An 11,527-nucleotide genomic window follows, 5' to 3' on the forward strand; every position below is an offset into this window, starting at 1 on the left:
CTTTATAAATTGTTTCTACCCATTTATTCATAAAAATATTTTTTGGAGCTCTAAGCATCGATTTTCATCAAATTTCAAGACCCTAATACAAATTTTTGCACAATACTTGATAGCAATTAACACTTACGGCATTTATTTATAATTATAAAAACTTTTTTGTTAAAGTTTACCACATCTAACAAAGGATTTGTGTAAATTCTTAGGGTGGTTCTATCTTGGTGAACCATTAAAAAATGCTAATATTTTGACATTTTTTCATAAGGCGAGTAAAAAGTACCGTTATGACGCATATGTGAAACATGTTAGGTATTGAAAATATCGGCTACTTTATACTCTACATGTGAACAAAACTATAATTTACAATTCCTCTCCTTTCGTCAGATATAACGGTATTTGTAGACAAATATTGGCTGGTTCTATTCCGATGAACCGGAGTGTATGTCTTGCATATCTTTGACCGAGCCCTCACAACACTGGTTGCTTCGGGCAATGTTGATTGGAGATTCATCTTTTTTCCAATGAGTACTCAAGCATTTGAGAGCTTTTGGGTAGCTTTTGCAGATAGTTCTGCGAAATCTTCAGGGCGGAACAATTGACTACTGAACCATTGATTAGCCCATGAATAAGAAATAAATAAACAGATTTTACGCAACCTGCTCCGTGTTTCAGACATCAGTATGAAAGCAAGTAGAGCTAGAATGGCACGAGAGTTCCAGCGTGCATTGCAAATGTTTGGGATCTGCTTAAAATCTACACTCTTCTCAGTGAAATGGCGGAAAACACGAGTAAGGTGGAAGAGAAACTTCATGTCGTCTCTCCAGCCACTTGTTTCCTTAATCAAAGTTGTACCATTACTGAAGGCTGCTTTCAATTGAGCATAGTTTTTCATCAAATCCTTCACAAAAAAGTATTCGATGTTTGGTGATGTTGTAGACGCATGAAGTTCATCGTCCATGACAACCCGAAGAACTCGATCCAGCACATGGGGCTGGCAACTGATGAACTTTGGGTGCGGTCTAACCTTTCGCTTCAAACATTTGCTGCAGTCGAACTACAACGCCTGTCTTTTTGCCTGTATTCACGCTTGTTGTATCAGCAATAATCATCACAATTGATCCCCAGAGGTTGAACTCCTCTAACACATTCTGGAGACCTTCTGCGATTGTTTTAGCTTTCCCATCTTTCAATTTGAGCGCAGCCAAAGTAATTTCTTTAAATTCGTTCTTCAGGACCATTGCCCGATATTCATAGCTCTCAAGGTGTTTGCCGTCAAAATGCGTGCTCCACTTATCCAGATAAAGGGTGTTTACCAAGTGGTTCTTCAACCGAGCAGCTTACTTGTAGACAGCCCTGTGAATTCCTGACTGACATGGGGTTGGGATTTCAATGACTTCAGCGGAAAGCTGCTGGAACATCGTAGTTGCTTTATTGACGAAATCTTTGAACTTTTAACAAGGCGTCTTGCAATGCCTGTTTGGTTATGCGTCCTTTTGCTCGTTGATGCTGCATTTTCATCCTCCCAGGGACTATCTGTACTACTGTCGTAAAAATCCGAGCCACTTTCGGAACAATCAGATGCAGCTGAACTGGTAAATGTGGGCGCACTCGCTTCTACTGTCTTCTTTCGCTTGGACGGGTGAATGGTATTGACACCAGCAGGTTTGCCCCTTGAATAACCAACGCGGCCTTTGCTCTCAATTTGCAGTTTGTAGAGTTTCTCGTCATCTTTTCACATCCACTCGCCCTTTACATTAGTGATGTCAAACAGTTCCCTCATTGGATCAAAGTTTCGTTTTTTTCTGCAGCTCTCGTTGTATTTCAGAAGAGTTCTTAGTTTTGCCTGAACGGCTTGGTCCGATATATGTGGGAAGTTCAATACTTTACTCCGATACTCTTTGTATGTCCTTTTGCTGTAGACTGAAGAAATTTGATGCGACTAATGACGTTTATCTTCAGGGGCATGCGTCTCCTTTCACTCAGTGCTGTTTCCATAATTGCCACTATGCCTCTCCTTAATGGCGCTTGAAACTGGACTAGGTTCTTTGTTCTTCTCCGTGTTGGAAGCACTCTTCTTGAATGACATGTTATAATTAGCTTCACGTCACTTTTACTTTTTATATTTGTTCTTTTCGGGGTTTTCGACACTTGTTGAATGACACAAAACGATTAATGAACACATATTTATACAAGAATTTTTCAATATTTTTCTGACAGGTACTTATAAACGGGCTTATTTATGGTGACATTAAACCCGATTCAGCGCGTGTGCGTTGTAAAATTTTAAACAATTTCCAAAAAATAAGGCTAATAAATGTGGTTTCTGCAGTCAACGGAAAAACACACATCAATAAAAAATGCAAATCCTTTTCTTCATACATTGAATGTAAAGGAGTAACCCCCATAAATGAACCAGTAGAGCAATTAGTCATAAATTTATGAGAGTTTATTATCTCCCTACCGCAATCATAAAAATGAGTTATCCTTTTTTACTAATTTGCAAATTGTGATAATCATAAAAAATCGTCAAAGTTTTTTCCCGAGAGATACATTCGATTCAACATGTGATACCTTCACTTAATTGTATATAAAAAGGTGAGATGTTCATCGATTTTTATGATCAATGTCTCATTTTGTTCATAGGTTATGTGGTTTTTCGTGGGAGTAATACAAATTTTCAAAATGTAAAATTTGTCACAAAAATATAATTTCAAAGTAGTTTGTACGTGACCTTTTTTCTAATTAAATGGAATGCACGTTACCATTGGCATTAATAGGCAAAAGTTCATTCATTCCTGCTACAGGAAATCATTTTTGAGAAAAAAGCTCAAAAAGTCATAACCCTAACACTTATTTCTAGGCCGAATCCTGGCACATATTCCAAATTTTATAGAAATCGCACATTTATAGCTCGTTTCGGGCATCAAATACCGAGAATATATATGGGAGCTATATCCAAATCTGAACCGATTTCTATATAATTTGGCACACTTATTTCTAAATTCTAAATTCCGTCGCACATTCCAAATTTCATTGAAATCGGACATATATAGCGTGTTTCGTTCAACAAATGCCTTAAATCGGGTAAAGATATATATGGGTGCTATATCCAAATCTGAACCGATTTTTACCAAAATAAATAGCGTTCGTTCTTTGGCCATAAAAAAACTATGTGCCACCATTTTCATGCGAATTGGATAAAAAATGCGAACTGTACTTTGTTTACAAAAATACATGGACAGACGGACAGACCGACATGCGTAAATCGATTCAGAAAGTGATTCTATGTATATCCCTAAAAGGAACTATGGGTCTATCTCGTTTCCTTTTGCATGCTACAAACTAATGCCTTACCACAAGGTGGTGTAGGGTATACAAATTCAATATAAGGTCCCCATATAATGGTACCGCCCGATTTTGAAGATTTTATACAAATTCTTAATTTGAAATGGCCGAAATGCCACTTAATCTGTCCTGGAGGTTGGCTACCCCCCCAGAAAATTGTCGATTAATGTAGGTCCACCCTTTGGTGCCGCTCAATATTCGGTATTTTTCTAGCTGTAATAATCAATCAAAATGGCTGAATTTTCCAAATTTTATATTGGCGATCACATTTTGACGTATCCTTCATATAACTGAACCGCATAATGTCTCTTCTATATAAAGCTGAAATGTATCACCTGAAAAAATGCCAAAAACACCCTGAAAGGTTTACACCATCAGCTTTGACTGTCGATTTTTTCTGAAGGAAAGGTTGCCTCTCTAGACCCTTTCTAAAAGCAAGGTTAGGAAAAAAATCTGATTTGACCTACGCATGCCCGTCCGTCTGTGGTAATCACTCAAAAAATTGAGATAAGACGCTAAAATTTTGCCTATATTGGTCCAAGTTCTGGTATAGGCCCCATATAATGGTACCGCCCAATTTTCGGTATTTTCAAGTTTGTAACTAAAATTTGGTATATGGGATTCCTAGTGGTCGAAGAAATTTTCCATATAAAATTGTGGTACATTCGTAACAGGAAGAAAACATTGTGGAGGGTATAAAAAGTTCGGCCGGCCGAACTTAATGCTTGTTTAATAATTACATTTATCATTCCGTTTGTAGCACGTCGATATATTCATTGGAGATCCCATAAAGTACATATATTATTGATCAGGGTCAAATTCTAAGTCATTATAACCATGCCCGTCTGTCCGTCGGTCCGTCCGTCTGTTGAAGTCAAGATACAGCTCTCAATTTTTAAGATAGAGCTTTGTAACATGGTGCAGATGTTTCTATTACTCCTAGGATGTTTGGTATTGCAAATGGACTATATCGGTACACGTTTTGATATAGCCCCCATAGGTACTACCCGATTTTCGGTATTTTGAAGGTTTTAGCTTCATTATCACACCGAAATGGCTGAAATTTGGTATTTAATCTTCGTTGAGCGTATAAAACTTTTCCTCAGCATTTTGTCGGTATATGCCCATGACTTCATATAGCCCCCATAGAGCGATACCTCCCGATTTGAGGTATTTTGAAGGTTGTGGCCTCAATATTCCTCCGAAATGGCTGAAATTTGGTATTTAGTCTTCATTTGGGGTATAAAACTTTTCATATGAAATTTGTCGGTATAGGCCCCCGCCTTCATGTAGCCCCCATAGAAAGGCACCTCCCGATTCCCATATTTTGAGGGTTGTGGCCTCAATATCCCTTCGAAATATCTGAAATTTGGTATTTAGTCTTCATTTGGGGTATATAACTTTCCACATCAAACTTGTCGGTATAGGTCCACGCCTTCATATAGCCCCCATAGAAAGGTACCTCCCAATTTTCGATATTTTGAGGGTTGTGGTCTCAATATCCCTTCGAAATATCTGAAATTTGGTATTTAGTCTTCATTTGGGGTATAAAACTATCCATATGAAATTTGTCGGTATAGGCCCACGACTTCATATAGCCGCACTGAACAGTACCTCCAGATTTTCGGTATTTTGAAGGTTGTGGCCTCAATATTCCTCCGAAATGGCTAAAATTTATCCTTCATTTGGGGTATATAACTTTCCAAATGGAATTTGTCGGTATAGGTCCACGCCTTCATATAGCCCCCATAGAGCGATACCTCCCGATTTGCGGTAGTTTGATGATTGTGGCCTAAATATTCCTCCGAAATGGCTCAAATTTGGTAATTGGTCCTTATTTGGGGTATACAACTTTCCACATGAAACTTGTCGGTATAGGTCCACGCCTTCATATAGACTCCATAGAACGGTACCTCTCGATTTTCGGTATTTTGAAGGTTGTGACCTCAATATCTCTCCGAAATGGCTGAAATTTGGTATTTAGTCTTCATTTGGGGTATAAAACTTTCCATATGATATTTGTCGGTATAGGTCCACGCCTTCATTTAGACACCATAGAACGGTACCTCCAGATTTTCGGTATTTTGAAGGTTGTGACCTCAATATCTCTCCGAAATGACTGAAATTTGTATTTAGGCTTCATTTGGGGTATAAAACTTTCCATATGATATTTGTCGGTATAGGTCCACGCCTTCATTTAGACACCATAGAACGGTACCTCTCGATTTTCGGTATTTTGAAGGTTGTGACCTCAATATCTCTCCGAAATGGCTGAAATTTGGTATTTAGTCTTCATTTGGGGTATACAATTTTCCAATTGGAATTTGTCAGTATAGGCCCATGCCTTCTTATAGCCTCCATAGAACGGTACCTCCCGATTTTCGGTATTTTGAAGATTGTGGGCTCAATATCTCTCCGAAATGGCTGAAATTTGGTACTTAGTCTACATTTGGGATATAAAACTTTTCATATGAAATTTGTGGGTATAGGCTCACGCCTTTATATGGACCCCATAGAGCGGTACCTCCCGATTTTCGGTAGTTTGAAGTTTGTGTGCTCAATATTCCACCGAAATTTGATAATTAGGTTTCGTTGGGGTCCAGAACATTCCACCTGAAATTTGAAAGTATCGGTTTACGCCTTCATATTGTCCCCATAGATCTATACCTCCCGATATTCGATATTTTAAAGGTTGTGGCTTCAATATTCCACCGAAATGCCTGCAATTTGGTGTTTAGTCTTCTTTGGTAGTATAATAAATTGCCCTCCGTAACTTGTCCGTACAGGTCCACGCCTTCATGTAACGCCCATAGGATGGCACCTACCGAATTTCGGTATTTTGAAATTTAGCCACATTCTTTTACCGAAATTGCTGGAATTTGGTATTTTTGGTCTTCTTCATAAACGAAATGAAGATAATTGTTCAGTTTTACTTTTAGACAACTCCTTGCGGAGGGTATAACAAGTTCGACCGGGCAGAAATTAACGCCTTTCTTACTTTTTCATTTCATTGTTTTTTCTTTTTCATTGTTTATATTTGGTTATCTGTTTTTCCCCATAAATTCTGATATTAGTAACATTCCCTAATTTAGTGTGTAAAGTGAAATAATTCGGCAGGATATATGTATGTATGTATATAGGTGAAAACCTACACCACCATTTCTGTCCCACAGTCGACCCCACTGATTATCACCCATTGTTATTTTGCCCTCTTGCTGTCACAAACATCTGATTTATTAGTTGTCAAAAAAAACGCATTAGGAAATCACCAAATCCAATTAGCCATCCATATAACCTTTGATACAAAAATAATGAATTTCATGTGTCTTTTTTTTTGTTTTCTTTTCTTTTTTTTTCACCCTTTGCTTACAGCTGCCTGCCATTGTTCCCGCTCAAGACTGTCTATCAATGCTGTATAAAACGTTCGGTAGGTCGTAAAGTGATCTGCAACAAGTGTGGCAGTAATTTGGGATATTGGAAGCGATCATGAAAAAAGCTAATGGAACAAACAAAAAATAGCAACGAAAACAATGAAATGGTCATTTAAGTGTATGTGTGTAAATGTAGCTGTAGGTTATTGTTTAATGTCTCATTTAATTAGTGTGTAAGAAAAAAAAACGCCAACATTAGTGATTATAGTTTTGTAATAAAATAAAGAAAAGATGAAAAAATAATAAAACAATTAAAAACTGCAATGGTTGGGGGAAGGCAAACGTTTGGTGCCCTAAGGTATATAGACAATATTCAAAATGACAGCAGTTTCAATGTCAAATTGGAGGAGGTATAAATGGACAATGACTTTGATATAAGGCGATAGCAAAATTACAAGTAATCAGAATTTCAAAATTTTAATTTGTTACAAATTTTTGAAATCTCACCATTTTATTGGCCACATTCACGTTCTGCGCCGGAATATAACAGTATCTGGCTATAATGTTGCCTCGATCATTTAAATGTTAATAAAATACAAGTATTATTTTGTTTTTGTCTACTTTTTGTAAACAATTCGTTTTGATTTACCCGTTGGCGCTATTTTGGCCATGACTTTATGCTAGTGTGTGTGTGTGTTTGTTACCACTTGTTTGTTTAAAGTCAAGTGCAATTTTTTAATAACAAAATATATTTCAATGGTGCAAATGTTTCTTTATTTGGCGAGGAGCGTAACATGGCCTAAGCTATTAACGGAATAAAATAGGAAATAACTGTATTTTACCGTAACACAATCACGAAGCCTATCATAAATGGAAGTTTCTTTTCAAGTGGCCCATCTTTAATTGCCATAGTTTGCAGATTTATATAAATTGAGACTTAAAGCGGAATTAAAAAAGAAAACAACTTAAAATAAATTAAAGAGCTAACTCACAGATAAAATAACGAAGTTCATGTAAAGTATGTCATTGAGGTTTTTTACAAACAGAAGAATTCTTAAGGCTATCTATGAGAAAGCCTTCTTTTTAGATAAAAGAAAATCCTTTATAGACCTAAGAAGGCCTCTAAAGACTTCCACGGAACAAATGAAACTTCTTGAGGTCGTCCATAGACCAAAAAAGACACCTTGAAGTATTCTATAGATTGACCAACGAATACTTCTTGAAGACTTGTATATACTTAAGAAGGTATTCCAAAGACAGAGGTAATATGTAGACCGAAAAAGACCTTGTGAGGTCTAATATAGACCGAAGAAGACCTTTTGGAGTCAGCGGTAGACCAAAGAAGACCTCCAAAAGATCTTCTATAGACCAAAGAATACCTCTTGAGGTATTCTATAGACCGAAAAAGACCTACTGAGGTATTCTATAGGCTGAAGAAGACATTCTAAGGTGTTTTATAGGCCGAAGAAGACTTCTTGAGGTCTTCCATAGACCGAAGAAGATCTCTTGAGGTCTTCTATAGACCGAAAAAGTTCTCTTGAGGTCTTCTATTGACCGAAGAAGACCTCTTGAGGTCTTCTATAGACCGAAGAAGACCTATTGAGGTCTGCTATATACCGAAGAAGACCACCTAAGGTATTCTATAGACTGAAGAAGACCGCTTGAAGTGTTCTATAGACCGAAGAAAATCTCTTGAGGTCTTCTATAGACCGAAGAAAACCTCTTCAGATCTTCTATAGACCGAAGAAGACCTCTTGACGTCTTCTATAGACCGAAGAAGACCTATTGAGGTCTTCTATAGACCGAAGAAGACCACCTAAGGTATTCTATAGACTGAAGAAGACCGCTTGAAGTGCTCTATAGATCGAAGAAGACCTCTTGAGGTCTTCAATAGACCAAAGGAGACCTCTTGAGATCTTCTGTAGGTCGAAGAAGGCCTCCTTATGCCGAAAAAAACTCTTGAGGTCTTCTGTAGACCGAATAAGACTTTTTGATGTCAGCTATAGACCGAAGAAGTCATCTTTAAACATCCTGAGGACTTGTATAGACCGAAGAAGACCTCTTAAGGCCTTCTATAGACCGAAAAAGTCCTCTTGAGGGCTTTTATTGACCGAAGAAGACTTATTGAGGTCTTCTATAGGACGAAGAAAACACCCTGAGGTATTCTATAGTCTGAAAAAGACCGCTTGAGGTATTCTACAGACTGATGAATACCTTCTGAGGTCTTCTATATACCGAAAAATACCTGAGTTCTGCTATAGACCTAAAACTTAAGAAGACACATTGAGGTCTCCTGTAGACCGAAGAAGTCTTCTTGAGGTTTTCTATAGACTGAAGAAGACCTCTTGATTATTCTATAGCCCTGAGAAAACCTCTTCAGGTATTCCATGGACTGAAGAAGACCTTTTGAGGTATTCTATAGGTTGGAAAATACCTCCAGAGGTATTCTATAGACTGAAGAAGACTTCTTGAGGCCAGGTAGAGGCCAAAGATGTCCTCATTAAATATTTTATAGGCTTAAGAAGACATATTAAAGTCTTATATAGAGCGAAGAAGACCTCCTTAGGGATTCTAAAGACCGAAGAAAGCCACTTGATTTCTTCTAAAGACCGAAGAAGGCATCTTGAAATCCCCTATATACCGAAGAAAAGCCCTTGAGTTCTTCTATAGAACAAAAAAGACCTCTTGAGGTATTCTCTAGGCCGAAGAATAACTCCTGAGGCATTTTATAGACTGGAGAAGACCTTCTGAGGGCCGAAGCCCTCAGACGGAGGAAGAAATCTTGAAGTCTGCTACAGACCGAAGAAGACTTCTTGAGGTCTTCTATAGACCGAAGAAGACCTCTTAGGTTCTACTATAGACCGAAGAAGACATCGTGAGTTGTTCTAGAGGCCGAACAAGACCTCTTGATCTCCTGAAAGCTTCTAAAAATCGAAGAATACATCTAGAGGTATTCTATAGACCGAAGAAGACTTATTGATGTCTTCTATGGACCGAAGAAGATCTCCTGATATCTTCTACAAATCGTACAAGGCGTCTTGAAGTCTTCTATAGACCGAAGAAGGCCTCATGATGTCTTCTGTAAATCGAAGAAGATTTTTTGAATTGTTCTAGGTACCGAAGAAGACCTCTTGAATTCTTCTATAGACCTCGAAGGTCTTCTGCAGACCGAAGAAAACATATTGAAGTCTTCTATAGACAAAAGACGACCTCTTAAGGTCTTCTATAGACCGAGAATGCCCTCTTGAAGTCGACTGTAGACTTCTTGAAGTCTTCCAAAGACAGAAGAAGACCTCTTGAGATATTCTATGGACCGAAGGAGACCTCTTGAGATCTTCTATGGACCGAAGGAGACCTCTTAAGGTCTGCTATAGACCGAAAAACACCTCTTGAGATCTTCTACAGACCGAAGAAGACCTCTTTAGATCTTCTATAAACCGAAGAAGACCTCTTAAGGTCTGCTATAGACCGAAGAAGACCTCTTGAGATCTTCTGTAGACCGAAGGAGATTTCTTGAGGTCTTCTATAGACCGAAGAAGACCTTGTGAGGTCTTCTAAAGACCGAAGAAGACTGCTTGATGTTGTTTATAGACGGAAGAAGACCTCTTGAGGTATTCTATAGACTGAAGAAGACTTTCTGAGGTATTATGTAGACAGAAGAAGAACTCTTGAGGTCTGCTAAAAACCGAATAAGACATCTTGGGTTCTACTATAGACCGAAGAAGAGTTCGTGAGTTGTTCTAGAGACTGAACAAGACCTCTTGATCTCCTGAAATCTTCTAAAAATCGAAGAATACATCTAGCGGTATTCTACAGACCGAAGAAGACTTATTGATGTCTTCTATGGACCGAAGAAGATCTCCTGATATCTTCTACAGACCGTACAAGGCGTCTTGAAGTCTTGTTTAGACCGAAGAAGGCCTCATGATGTCTTGTGTAAATCAAGGAAGATTTCTTGAATTGTTCTAGGTACCGAAAAGACCTCTTGAATTCTTTTATAGACCGCGAAGGTCTTCTGCAGACCGAAGAAAACATATTGAAGTCTTCTATAGACAAAAGAATACCTCTTAAGGTCTTCTATAGACCGAGAATGCCCTCTTGAAGTCGACTGTAGACTTCTTGAAGTCTTCCATAGACAGAAGAAGACCTTTTTAGGTCTTCTTAAGACCGAAGAAGACATCTTGAGATTTTCTATGGACCAAAGTAGACCTCTGCTTTAGACCGAAGAAGACCTCTTGAGATCTTCTATAGACCGAAGGAGATTTCTTGAGGTCTTCTTTAGACCGAAGAAGACCTTTTGAGGTCTTTTTTAGACCGAAGAAGGCCTTTTGAGGTCTGCTATAGACCGAAGAAGACCTCTTGAGGTGTTCTATAGACCGAAGAAGGCCTCCTTACGTCTTCTATAGACCGAAGATTGATTTCTTCTGTAAACCGAAGAAGAACTCTTGAGGTATTCTACAGACCACTGAAGATCTCTAGATATCACCTATAGACCGAAGAAGCCCCCTTAAAATCTTCTTTAGACCGAAGAAAACCTCTAGAAGTCATATATACCGAAGAAAACCTCCTAAGGTCTTCTATAGAAAAACTACATCTGGAGGTCTGAACAAGTCTAGAAGCCTTCTGTGAACAAAGGAAAACCTCTTGCGGTCTTTCTTAGACAGCCTTTTTTAGGTCTGCTACAGATAGAATAATACCGCTTGAGTTGTTATACAAGCTGAAGAAGACTTTTCAGGTATTTTAAGGTTCTTTTTAAACTGAAGTAGTTCTTCTATAGACCGAAGAAGATCTCTAGAAATCTTAAATAGACCGAA

The sequence above is a fragment of the Musca autumnalis genome, unplaced genomic scaffold (assembly GCF_047663935.1).
Source record: "Musca autumnalis isolate F117 unplaced genomic scaffold, ASM4766393v1 scaffold_5, whole genome shotgun sequence".
In the NCBI taxonomy this organism is placed as follows: Eukaryota; Metazoa; Arthropoda; class Insecta; order Diptera; family Muscidae; genus Musca; species Musca autumnalis.